This window comes from Grammomys surdaster, unplaced genomic scaffold, assembly GCF_004785775.1.
Source record: "Grammomys surdaster isolate TR1022 unplaced genomic scaffold, NIH_TR_1.0 62, whole genome shotgun sequence".
In the NCBI taxonomy this organism is placed as follows: domain Eukaryota; kingdom Metazoa; phylum Chordata; class Mammalia; order Rodentia; family Muridae; genus Grammomys; species Grammomys surdaster.
Genome location: NW_021604564.1, coordinates 4,868,753 through 4,880,334, shown reverse-complemented (window position 1 = coordinate 4,880,334; position 11,582 = coordinate 4,868,753).

Sequence of the window (11,582 nt, the reverse complement as noted above, 5' to 3'; positions counted from 1 at the left end):
TGACTCACTCCTTGTCCACAGCCCCTCCCAGGAGAACAGAGTTAGCATTAGAATACAAACAGCCCCAGGCCCATCCACAACATGGTAGCATGGCCATTTTTCACAATATTAATTCTTGCAATCTATCAGCATAAGAGATCTTCCTTCTCATCTAGCATCTTCCTCAGCTTCTTCCTCTAGTATGAGAGTTTTCATTGTAAAGGTTTTTTGTGGGATGGTGAAAAGGATGGCTTGGTTTCAGGTAGAGCACTGGCTAGAGATGGCCGGAGACCCTGCAAGGGACGGAATACATTTCCCCACACTCCCAGACTCCAGGCTCCTGACACTCGGTCTAAGACCTCCATTAATCTGGACCTTTCAGTCACATAGGGCAACGCCCCTACCAGCCCCTCCACAGGTAGAGGGAGTGACTACAGGCCTCAGCCTCAAGAGATTTCCATATTAATGAGATACCTGAAGGCCGGGGGCATAGTCAATTAAGCATTCCTTATTAGACCCTCCTCCCTCCCTATTTAACTCAGGTCTGCCCTGAGTTGGGGGTGGGGGGTGTAGCCAGATTCATCTACTTTCCACTGTGACAGTAAACCCTTTAAAACCATGGACTTCCTTGTGTCTTGGGATCCTGCCATGTGGAACCATGGAGAAGGCCTTTAACTAATGAGCTGTTCCTGCTGTTGCCACCTAATCTCTTTCTCTATGTTCCCACCATGGAGGCCGCCAACTCAACCAAGCTAGCTATCCAGACAAGCGACCCAGCCAAGCAAGTGCCTTAACCAAGATTCTCAACCCACGGGGTGCTGTCGGGGCTTCCCTCCCCCTCGTTCCTCTCAGCTGCGGGCCAGTCCAGCCCATACGCCCCCAGTCTCTGTTCTCTCGTGGCTCTCAGTGGTATCTGGGGTCCCAAAGACGGAGACCTGGTCAGCCATTCTGGTCAGCCATTGGCCTGAAGACCCTTTCCCAGAAGCCCTGCCCCGCAGGACCTCAGACTGAGTGAGATCTCCCAGCACCCAGGCAGAGCCCCGTACCATCCACCCAACTCCTCGTGGAGTGAACTCAGTCAAAATCCTGCACTTCTGCTTCCTGGAGCCGCAGGAACCACAACAGCCCAACAGGACCCATGCAAGCCCACACGCAGCGCTAACCGACCCACAGTCTTCCACTTTCTTAGGTTTATTTCAAGGTGAAATAGGTTAAGGCAATTTTGAATGAGACTGTTCTGGTTTCTTATATGTTTTGTTATTGGTAAGTTAAGAGAGCTACTATGTTGATTTTATATCCTGCCACTTGCTAAAATGTCTATCAGATCAGACCTAACAGTTTTCTGGTGGAGCTTTTAGGGTCTTTTGTGTTTAGAATCAGATCATCTGCAAATTCCTCTCCTATTGATAACCCGTTGAGTTCCTTACAGTACCATGTCAGGTATGTGTGGAAGAAGTATGCCCCATGCTCATTACTTAACTTTATGTTAGTGGAAGTGCTGTGCAGTTTCCCCAATAGAATGATTTGGGCTATAGCTTTGTCCCATATGATCTTTATTATGTAGAGGTATGTTCCTCCTATTCCCCTTTTATCAGGCTTTTTGTAGTGAAGGATGTTGGATTTTATCACAGTCTGTTTTTACACTGTAAGACCATTTGTGTGGTTTACTACATTTATTGATTTGCATATATTTAATTACCCCTGAACTGAGTGATCTTTCCATGTGTTCTTGAACTAAATTTTTGAGTATATTATTTAAAATGTTTACTATGTTCAGCAGGGAAGATTGGTTTTATGATTTTCTATTTTCTTTTTCTGTCTTTATCTGGTTTTAGTATTAGTAATACTGGCTTATTTAAAGGAATGTTGAAGAATTCCTTCCTTTTCTATTTCATGGAATAATCTTGGACCACTGATGTCAATCCTTTAATGCTCTAGGAGAATTCACTATCATCCGTCTTAGCCTAGACTTTTCTTAGTTGGAAAATATGTCATTATTTCAGTCTTGTAGATCTGTATACACTGTTTGTCTCAGTTAATTCTCATAGGCCATATGTGTCTAGAAATGTATCTGTTTTTATAGATTTTAGATATGTCTTAATTTTCTGAGTTACATTAGTATTTATTGTGATGTCTCCATTTTTACTTCTAATTTTATTAATTTGGTCATTCCCATAATTTTTTTTTTTTTGTAAATTAGCTAAGAATTTGTTGATCTTGAAAGAGCAACTTTCTTTCACTGATTCTTAGTGGATTTTTAGCTTCACTTTTGGAGGGTCTCTGCAAACCCCAGAGCTGGCGGAGTATCGATCCGTATGAGGCAAAAAGGAAATTCAGTTCAATAATAGGTATTGGTTCAAACTTCTAGAGTCTGACCCTGGGCAGTCTGTTTTAGGCATATGTAAATAAGGCATATGTAAATAAGGCAAAATTTGGAAAAAGTTACCGGGTGATAATTGCTCAATTCTGTCTAACAAAGCTTAAGGCATGGCTACATCAAAACTCTTTGTAAAATACATGTGACATCTTCCATAAAAATGGGTTCTATAAATCAACTACACGTGACATCTTAAGGGTTTAGGGGAAGATCTAATGTGGTTTGGGTAATACAAGCAAAGGTCACCAGACTATTAGCTACGTCTGCTTCTGTGTGTAAAGTACATGAGACATCTCCTGGAAGGATGGTAAGATTGACTGAGGAACAGTGTTCAAGATAAGGGCCTGGAGAGAATGACCGAGATAAATGCAAGAGCTGGGGGCCAGATGTGGCCTGGCTGTACAGATAGTGCAGAAGTCACTATATCTATGGCCAGCCTTCCGGATGGAAAACAGGTTGTACATCTATTCCTTTGAAAAGATAACCATGTGTGCTTAATTAACATTTGTGTTTTCCCGTGCTTGTCTGTGAGCACGAGGACCCATGTCCTTCATGCCATTTTATCACTCTGTCCCCAGCTCAGGTATTACCATCTGCTCACTTTGGATTGGCTTGTTCTTGTTTTCCAACTCCCTAAGGTGCATCATGAACTCATTCTGGTATGTTTAATGCAGGTACTTAGGCCCTTCCACTTCTGGACTGTTTTCATCATGTACACAGACTTTGCTATATTGTGTTTTTGTTTTCATTCAACTCTGGGCATTCATAAGTTTCTTTATATTTCCTCAGGAAGACATTGACTATCAACAGTGCTTGTTCAGTCCCATGAGTCTCTATGTTCCACAGCTTCTCTTGAGATTTAATTGTTCTCCTATGGCCAGACAGAATTATTTTAATATTCATATACTTATTTGGACTTGCTTTGTGTCCAGTATATGATCTGCTTTCGAAAGTGATCCATGGGCTGCTGAGAAGAAAGTGTGTTCTGAGGAATTCAAATGGAATGTTCTACATGTACTTGTCAGTCAGTTTGCTCTAAGATGTCTCTTAACCCACATGTTTGTTTATTGAGGTGAACTCTTTATATATGTATTATTCATCTGTGTGTGTGTGTGTGTGTGTGTGTACTGAATATATAATGGTTTCTTTATTGTCCATAAAATACATATAACCTTTTAGTTTTATCAAACTACCTATTTCAGCTTTTTTAAATAAGCTTCTCTGGTTAAGTTGTGAAATAGTCTCATAGCCAAAAGTAATAGAATTTTACCTTTTTCAGATACATATGTTGGAACTTTTAAAATTGATACCCCTTTCAAGTCAGGGTACATATCTATTCGAAATTGAGAGTAAATTGGAAGAAAGATAGGCAGTAATAATGTTCAGGCTGTGTCCAGGAAGCTGTGAGTAATTATTTAGGGGCAGTAGGGTATTCAGGATAAAACGAGACAATAGGGTTACATTTGTGCCACGAGAGGAAAATTGGTGTCCTCTATCTTTTTTGTAATAAGAAAGCGAAGGCTGTATACTGAGGTGTTAGTCATGCAGTCTGATGAGAGGGCTTACTGTTTAGTTCTCCTTGGTGGGTTCTTTTTTTCTCTCTTCCCTGTACAGATTTGTCTCCATCAACTGATAGAATGCCTTTTTATTTAGAGATATTTCGTTGTGTTGAGTAGGACATACCTCTAGGTGCATGTCTCGTGTACATAAACAGAGATGCACACATACACTGTAGAAGGCAAGGACTGACCCCTAGATTCCAAAGGTTGTCCTCCCCTCCACACATGTTCTGTGGCATGCATGTATTCTCACACAAAAGTACAAACATAGATACATCAAACATACACTTAATGCATACATACATAAAAAAACTATTTTAAAGATGTTTTCTAAAAAGTGCTAAGAGGCTTCATGGCTAGGAAGCCTTGCATTGAAGTCACTGATCAGATGGCCCATAAATGATGCTTCTTGCTCCTGCTTTAAGAGTATATTTATTGTTTGCATAAATTTCAGACCTGAGAAAGAAAATTCCAAACTTTCAAGAACATAAAATAATATTTTATATATGTTCTATTGTATTAAACCTAAAACCAGTGTTTCCTGTCCTGCCATTGTAGGAACAGATTTCATGCTGTTAAGTGCATCCAGAGTGTTGCATGACCATCACAACTCTCTATTCCTTAAAACTTTGTCGTCATTCCAAACAGAAACTGTATGCCGTAAGCAGATCCTTAAATCCTCTCATCCACTAGAAAAGCTCCTCCCGTTCTCCCTCTTACCTCTAGGATGAATGGTTTCCGTACAGGTGAAAAACCACACCCACTGAGTGCTAGGCTTACAGTCTCACTGAGCTAATCCCCGAAATTTATTTTATTTTTTACTTATTCACTTTATATACTGCTCACTGCCCCCCCACCCACCCCCTCCCACAATTCTTCCCCTATCAACCCCACTCCCACCCCTTCTCCACTGAGTGGGTACTTGCCCCCTGGGTATCTCTCTACCCAGCTTATCAAGTCTCTGTGACAGTAGGTAGTGCTTCCTCTCCCACTGAGGCCAGACATGGCAGCCCTGCTAGGAGAACATATCCTGTGTACAGGCAGCAGCTTTTGGGATAGCTCCTGTGATGTTTTGTGTATGCTCGGCCCAGGGACTAGCACTATTAAAAGATGTGGCCCTGTTGGAGTAGGTGTGGCCTTGTTGGTGTAGGTGTGTCACTGTGGGTGTGGGCTTTAAGACTTCATCCTAACTGCCTAGAAGCCAATAGTCTCATAGCAGCCTTCAGATGAAGATATAGAACTCTCAGCATCTCCTACACCAAGCCTGCCTGGATGCTTCCACCTTCATGATAATGGACTGAACCTCTGAACCTGTAAGCCAGCCCCAATTAAATATTGTCCTTTATAAGACTTGCCTTGGTCATGGTGTCTGTTCACAGCAGTAAAACCCTAACTAAGACACCCCTCTCCAGTTGTTTGTAACCCACATGAAGACCAAGCTGCACATCTGTTACATATGTGGGAGGAGACCTAGATTCAGCCCATGTATGTTTTTTGGTTGGTGGGTCAGACTCTGAGAGCCCCAAAGGTCCAGGTTAATTGACTCTGTTGGTCTTTCTGTGGAGTTCCTATCCCCTTCTGGGCCCACAGTCCTTGCTCCTATTCTTCCATCAACATCCCCAGGCTCCATCTACTGTTTGGCTGTGGGTGTCTGCATCCATCTGTCTGAGTCAGCTGCTGGGTGAAGCCTCTCAGAGGACAATATGCTCCTGTCTGCAATGCGGAGAGTATTATTAATACTGTCAGGGATTGATGCTTACCTATGGGATCGGTCTCAAGTTGGGCTGGTTATTGGTTGACCATTCCCTCAGACTCTGCCCTAGTGAGTGCATTTCTTGTAGACAGGATATATTTTGGGTTGAAACTTTGGTGGGTGAGTTGGTGTCTCTACCCTTCCACTGCAGTTCCTGCCTGGATACAGGAGGTGGCCTCTTCAGGTTCCATATCCTCAATGTAGTGAGTTACAGCTAAAATCGCCCCAATTGATTCTTGGGCACCTCTCTTCTCCCAGGTCTCTGTTACTGTAAGAGTAAAAATTAAAAACAACTTGGCAAAGACCGCTGGATGGCTTGCTGAGCTTGCTGAGAATAGCCATAATAAAAATATCAAGCCCCTCTAGGGACAAGGTGATCAAAAATATAGAAACAACCAAAGACATATCTTGACCAGTCTAAACATGCCCAAGTGAGTAATGGGCCACCTGGTGTTTATCCTAGAAGGTCTGAGGCTTCATGGTCAAAAATAGTGGGCCATCCAGCCTGTCAAAATAATTGCTTACGCAAAGTGCTGATGTTTGAAATATCCAATCATATGTAACCGTGCCAGAATTTCCCGCTTTTCCCTTCCCCCTTGTGCCTCCCCCTATAAAAGTTCTAAACTTCCTGGGGTCTTCATCGAAATTCTTTCCTCTGCGTGGGATGAGTTTTGATCCGAGGCTCCTCGTTAGTAAACTGCCTTTTGCCATTTGCATCAAGTCAGTCTCTCATGTCTCCTTGGGTGTGCGCTGATCGGAACTTGAGTTGGGGGTCCTCTTCGTGGGTCCTTACATTACATCCTGGAGTTGCTCCCCACCTCCTCACCCCTGTCAGTTGCAGATTTCCATTCATAGTCATGGCCATTTAGCTATCTCTTCTACCCTTCCCCACACCTGAGCCTGACATTCCCCCTATTCCCCTCCACATCCCCCCTTCCTCCCAGTTCCATCCCTCTATCTGCCTCTTATCACAATCCTATTGATAAGTAGGACCTCGTGAAACTATAAAGCTTTTGTAAGGCAAAGAACACTGTCAATAGGACAAAACGGCAGCCTACAGATTGGGAAAGGATTTTCACCAACCCTCCATCTGACAGAGGGCTAATATCCAAAATTTAAAAAGAACTCAGGAAGTTAGACACCAACAACCCAAATAACCCAATTAAAAATGGGGTACTGAGCTAAACAGAATTTTCAATAAAGGAATTTCAAATGGCTGAGTAGCACTTAAAGAAAGCACTTAAAGTTCCGAGTCCTTAGTCATCAGGGAAATGCAAATCCAAACAACTGAGGTTCCATCTTAACATTCATTGGAATGGCTAAGATCAAAAACTCAAGAGATGGCACATAGCACATGGTGGTGTGGATGTGGAGAAAGGGAAACACTTCTCCAGATTGCTGGTGGGATTGAAAACTTGTACAACCACTTTGGAAATCAATTTGGTGGCTTCTCAGAATACTGGGAATAGTTCTACCTCAAGACCCAGCTGTACCACTCATGGACATATACCCAAAATATGCTCCAACATCTCACAAAATCACTTGCTCAACTATGTTTATACCAGCCTTATTCATAATAGCCAGAAACTGGAAACAACTTAGATGCCCTCAACTGAAGAATGGATAAAGAAAATGTGGAACATCTATACAGTGGAATATTATTGAGCTTTGAAAAATAGGCATCATGAATTTTGCAGGCAAATGGGTAGAACTTGAAAATACCATCCTGAGTGAGGTAACCCCATCCCAAAAGGACATGTAGGGTATGTACTCACTTGTAAGTAGATATTAGCCATAAAACACAGGTACCATGCTACACTCCACAGACCCAAAGAAGCTAAACAAGAAGGAAGGCACAAGCAAGGATGCTTGAGTCTTGCTTAGAAGAATTTTTTAGTGAGAAAGTTTTGTTGCTATTAGATAACACAGATTGTCTTAGTTACTGTTCTATTGCTGTGCAGAGAAACCATGACCAAGGCAACTTTTTTTTTCTTTTTTATCTTTTTAATTGTATTGTTTGTTCTCTGTGTGGATTTTTTGCCTGTGTGCATGTCTGTGTACCTTTGCCTGCCTGGTGCCTCTGGAGGCCACAAGAGGGTATTGGATCCTATCCATAGAAGTTTGTAAGCCACAATGTGGGTGCTGGGAATTGAACCCAGGTCCTCTGAAAGAGCAGCCCTTAACCGCTGTCTTAATCACTGAGACATCTCTCCAAAGCAGCCCTTATAAGACAAGGAATTTAATTGGGGCTGGCCTATAGTTCAGAGGTTTAGCCCATTATTGTCATGGGGGGAGCATGGCTATATGCAGGCAGACATAGTGCTTGAGAAGTAGCTGAGAGTTCTACATATGGATCTACAGGCAGCAGGAAGAGAGAGACACTGGGTCTAGTTTGAGCTTCTGAAACCTTAAAACCCCTAGTGACACACTTCCTCTAACAAGGCCACACCCACCCTAGCAAGACCACACCCCCTAATCCTTCTTCAGTTGTGCCATTCCCTATGACTAAGCATTCAAATATATGAGCCTATGGGGGGTATTGTTTTTCAAACTACCACATGATTTAACTTTTACATTTGTTTACCGACTATTAATTATAAGTGCCTTTTAAAAACATGAAGCACAATGTACTTCAATGCAAATCACATTATTTTTGCCTTCTAAATTCTTTGTCTATTTCAAATTAAACTATTATAATCATATACTTCCTGTTCTAATGTAAACATATGATGTTGAGAAAATAATTCTTGATTTGAATGTTTTTTCATTAATTGTTTTAGTTAGTCTTCTTTAATTTCATTTACTGATTGTCTTAATGGCCTTTGAAATCAATTTTTCTAAAGTGTACTGATTTGGTTTTGTGTGTTTGTTTGCCAGTTTTCATGATTTTGTGCCATTTTCCCTACATTTCAAAGTTCATGTGATTTAATTGTGGCTCTCTAAATGAGTGTGGAGTGTGGTGACTACTGTTTAGTGTCTTCCATTAGTACTAGTTACTGGAGTTGATCTATAGTGACTAGTGTTCACTGTCCTCTATCAGTACTAGTTACCAGGTTGCTCTGAACATTAGCCAGATCCTGGACTGTGTTGGGTTTTGTTGTTGTTGTTGTTGTTGTTGTTGTTGTTGTTCTTTTTCATTGACCCAAGAGATTTGGAAAGCATAAGATACTGGTTTACACTATGCTTTTACCTGAGGAAAAGCCAGTGGATGTGTTCTTCTTGCATTCATGGATTCATGGAGTCATTTTACATGTCTCTGCAGCTTCCAGCATTTTACAGTTGTCATCCGTAAGAGCCAGTTCTTTGAACTTCTTCCATATTGGGATATTTCCAGAGTTTTTGTTAAATAGATACATTCATCTTCCTAGTAAATAACAAAAATGATAAGGACACAGATTTGTCACAGAGATTTGTCGTAGTTGGGCATTATGCAAATCAGTGCCTATGTCAGAACTGAAGAATTTTTAATATTAGCTGGTATACTTTGCTTTCATCTCCTGAAAGGGAAATGAAGAGTATTGGAACCAAATTTTTGTCTGTGCTGGATCTAAAGTAGGGTGCAGGTGTCAATTTGCTGATTGGGCGTTGTGTTCGGTTTTAATTGTTTTTAGGGACAGGGTCTCGTATATTCCAGGCTGTTGTGTAATCCATTGTGGAGCTGAGAATGACCTTAAATTCCTTGTCTTGATCCCTCTGCTTCCAGCTCCAGAGAGCTAGGATTATAGGCTACCTTGCCTGGTTTATTTAGTGCTAACAATCCAACCAGCTCATGTTTGGTGAGCATTTAGTTAACTGTGCCACATCCCTAGTCTTCAGTTTGATATTTGTTGAACCTTCTTGTCACTTGCTATGATGGCTATTCTTGGTTGTCAACTATATCTGGAATGAATTACAATCCAGAAATGGAGGACACACGTGTGATCTAGATCTTGAGGCGTAGTGGCTGTGCTTATAAAGATCTTGTGAAAAGGAATTAAAGCTGAGGTCCAAGCATGGTGGTATATATCTTTAATCTCAGCACTCAAGAGACAGAGGCATGCAGAGGTCTGAGTTCAAAGTCACTAAAGCAAGCCAACAAGCAGCATCCTCCACAGTCTCTGCATCAGCTCCTGCTTCCAAGTTCCTGCTCTGCTTGATTTCCTGTCCTAACCTCCAATGATGGTTTGTGATCTGGAAGTATAAGCCAAATAAATCCTTTCCTCCCCAACTTGCTTTTTGGTTGTGGTGTCTTGTCATAGCAGTAGAAACACTTGCCTTGTGGATTGGTTTCTTTTCTGGCCTTAATACTACTGAGGTATGAGAGGACCAGGAGTACTATCTACAAATATATCTATGAGAGAAGATGGGTGATAGAGCCAAGGGGTTGCTGTCTAGTTTGAATAATTACCATTTGTAAGTTTTGGACTGCTTTTTTCCTCAGCCTCTTCTGTTTGTGAGGGTAAAGGTTTTGATTTAGATATCTTTATTTTGATAATCCTAGTCTCCACGCAGCTCTGGTTAGTGTAGGGTTACTCCTAAATCTCTCTTTCCAAGCCAGCTCTTCCCAGGCCTTTGGACTTACGAAACCAGCACAGGAAGGATGGATGTTTCCACTTAAGTGTCCTCAGATACACAAGCAAATCAGCCTCTTACTGTCCCACCTATCTGCCCTTAGGGCATCAACTCATTCTTACAGACCACTTTGCAGACCGAAGTCTTCTTCCCATATAGTAGAACCTATTGTTTTTCACAAATTGAACTTGTTCATGACTCTGTCATTGCATACAATTCAGATTTCTTAATGTGATTGACAGTAGAGTTTTACTACTTTTGTAGACTCAGTCACTTCACCACTTCAAGTTTAGCTTTACACAGTAGTTGTGTACCTGTGGACACAATGAGCACACAGTTCTGAAGATGTTGACAAGTGTGTTCACCCACACAACCAACCTCTTAGTCAAGATAGACTATTCCTCTGTAGTTGTCCCCTCTAACCAACGACCTCTGATGAGGTTTGTGTCGTTGCTGTTCAGTTGTGATTTCTGGAATCTGGTTTAATGTTTCCTGCTGTTCTAACTGGCTTGTTATGATGCTTTTGAGACTACTTCTGCAGATAAACATGCTCATTTTCATCAGCTATTGGATTACAGTGTGCCAAACAGTGTAGCTCTGAGTGCCGAGTGGCCTGAACTGGCTGCTGAAGCCCCCACATTACTACTGTTGTTCTGTAGAAACTTACTTAGCCTTTTATTTTTTTGCTTTGTAACTTTTTTCTTTTAATTAGAAGTTTGTAATTGCCTTTGTTTGTTTGTTCATTGTATGTATTTGGGCTCTATTACTCATTTTTCTGCTCTCCTCCATTGTATTACTGAGGGACATGCCTTTGCTGTATAACATAATATATTTGTTCATTGGTTGATGGGTGGCCAAGTTGTCACCAGTCTTGAATGTGATGAATGAAACAGTTATGAACATTTGTGTTCAAGCCATCTCTTGCCAACACAAGATATTGTGGATCCTTTTCTTTTTATTTTAACCATTTGTGGATATATTATTAGTAGTAATCGCATCTTGTGGTTTCAGGTAGCATTTTTCTGATTATTAAATATACTGAGCCTATCCCACCTTCTTTTTATTGTCCTTTTTATCTGAAAAACTGACAGTGTCACATTATCCTGGTGTCTTCAGTGTACAAAATCTTGGGCTATATATCACATCTGTCATACTGACATTACATTGTCATACTGACATTACATGTGTCATACTGATCACATCATCATTCTGACATCACATCTGTCATACTGACATCACATTGTCATACATCACATGTGTCATACTGACATCATATGTGTCATACTGGCATCACACTGTCATACTGACATCACATGTGTCATACTGACATCACACTGTCATACTGACATCACACTGTCATACT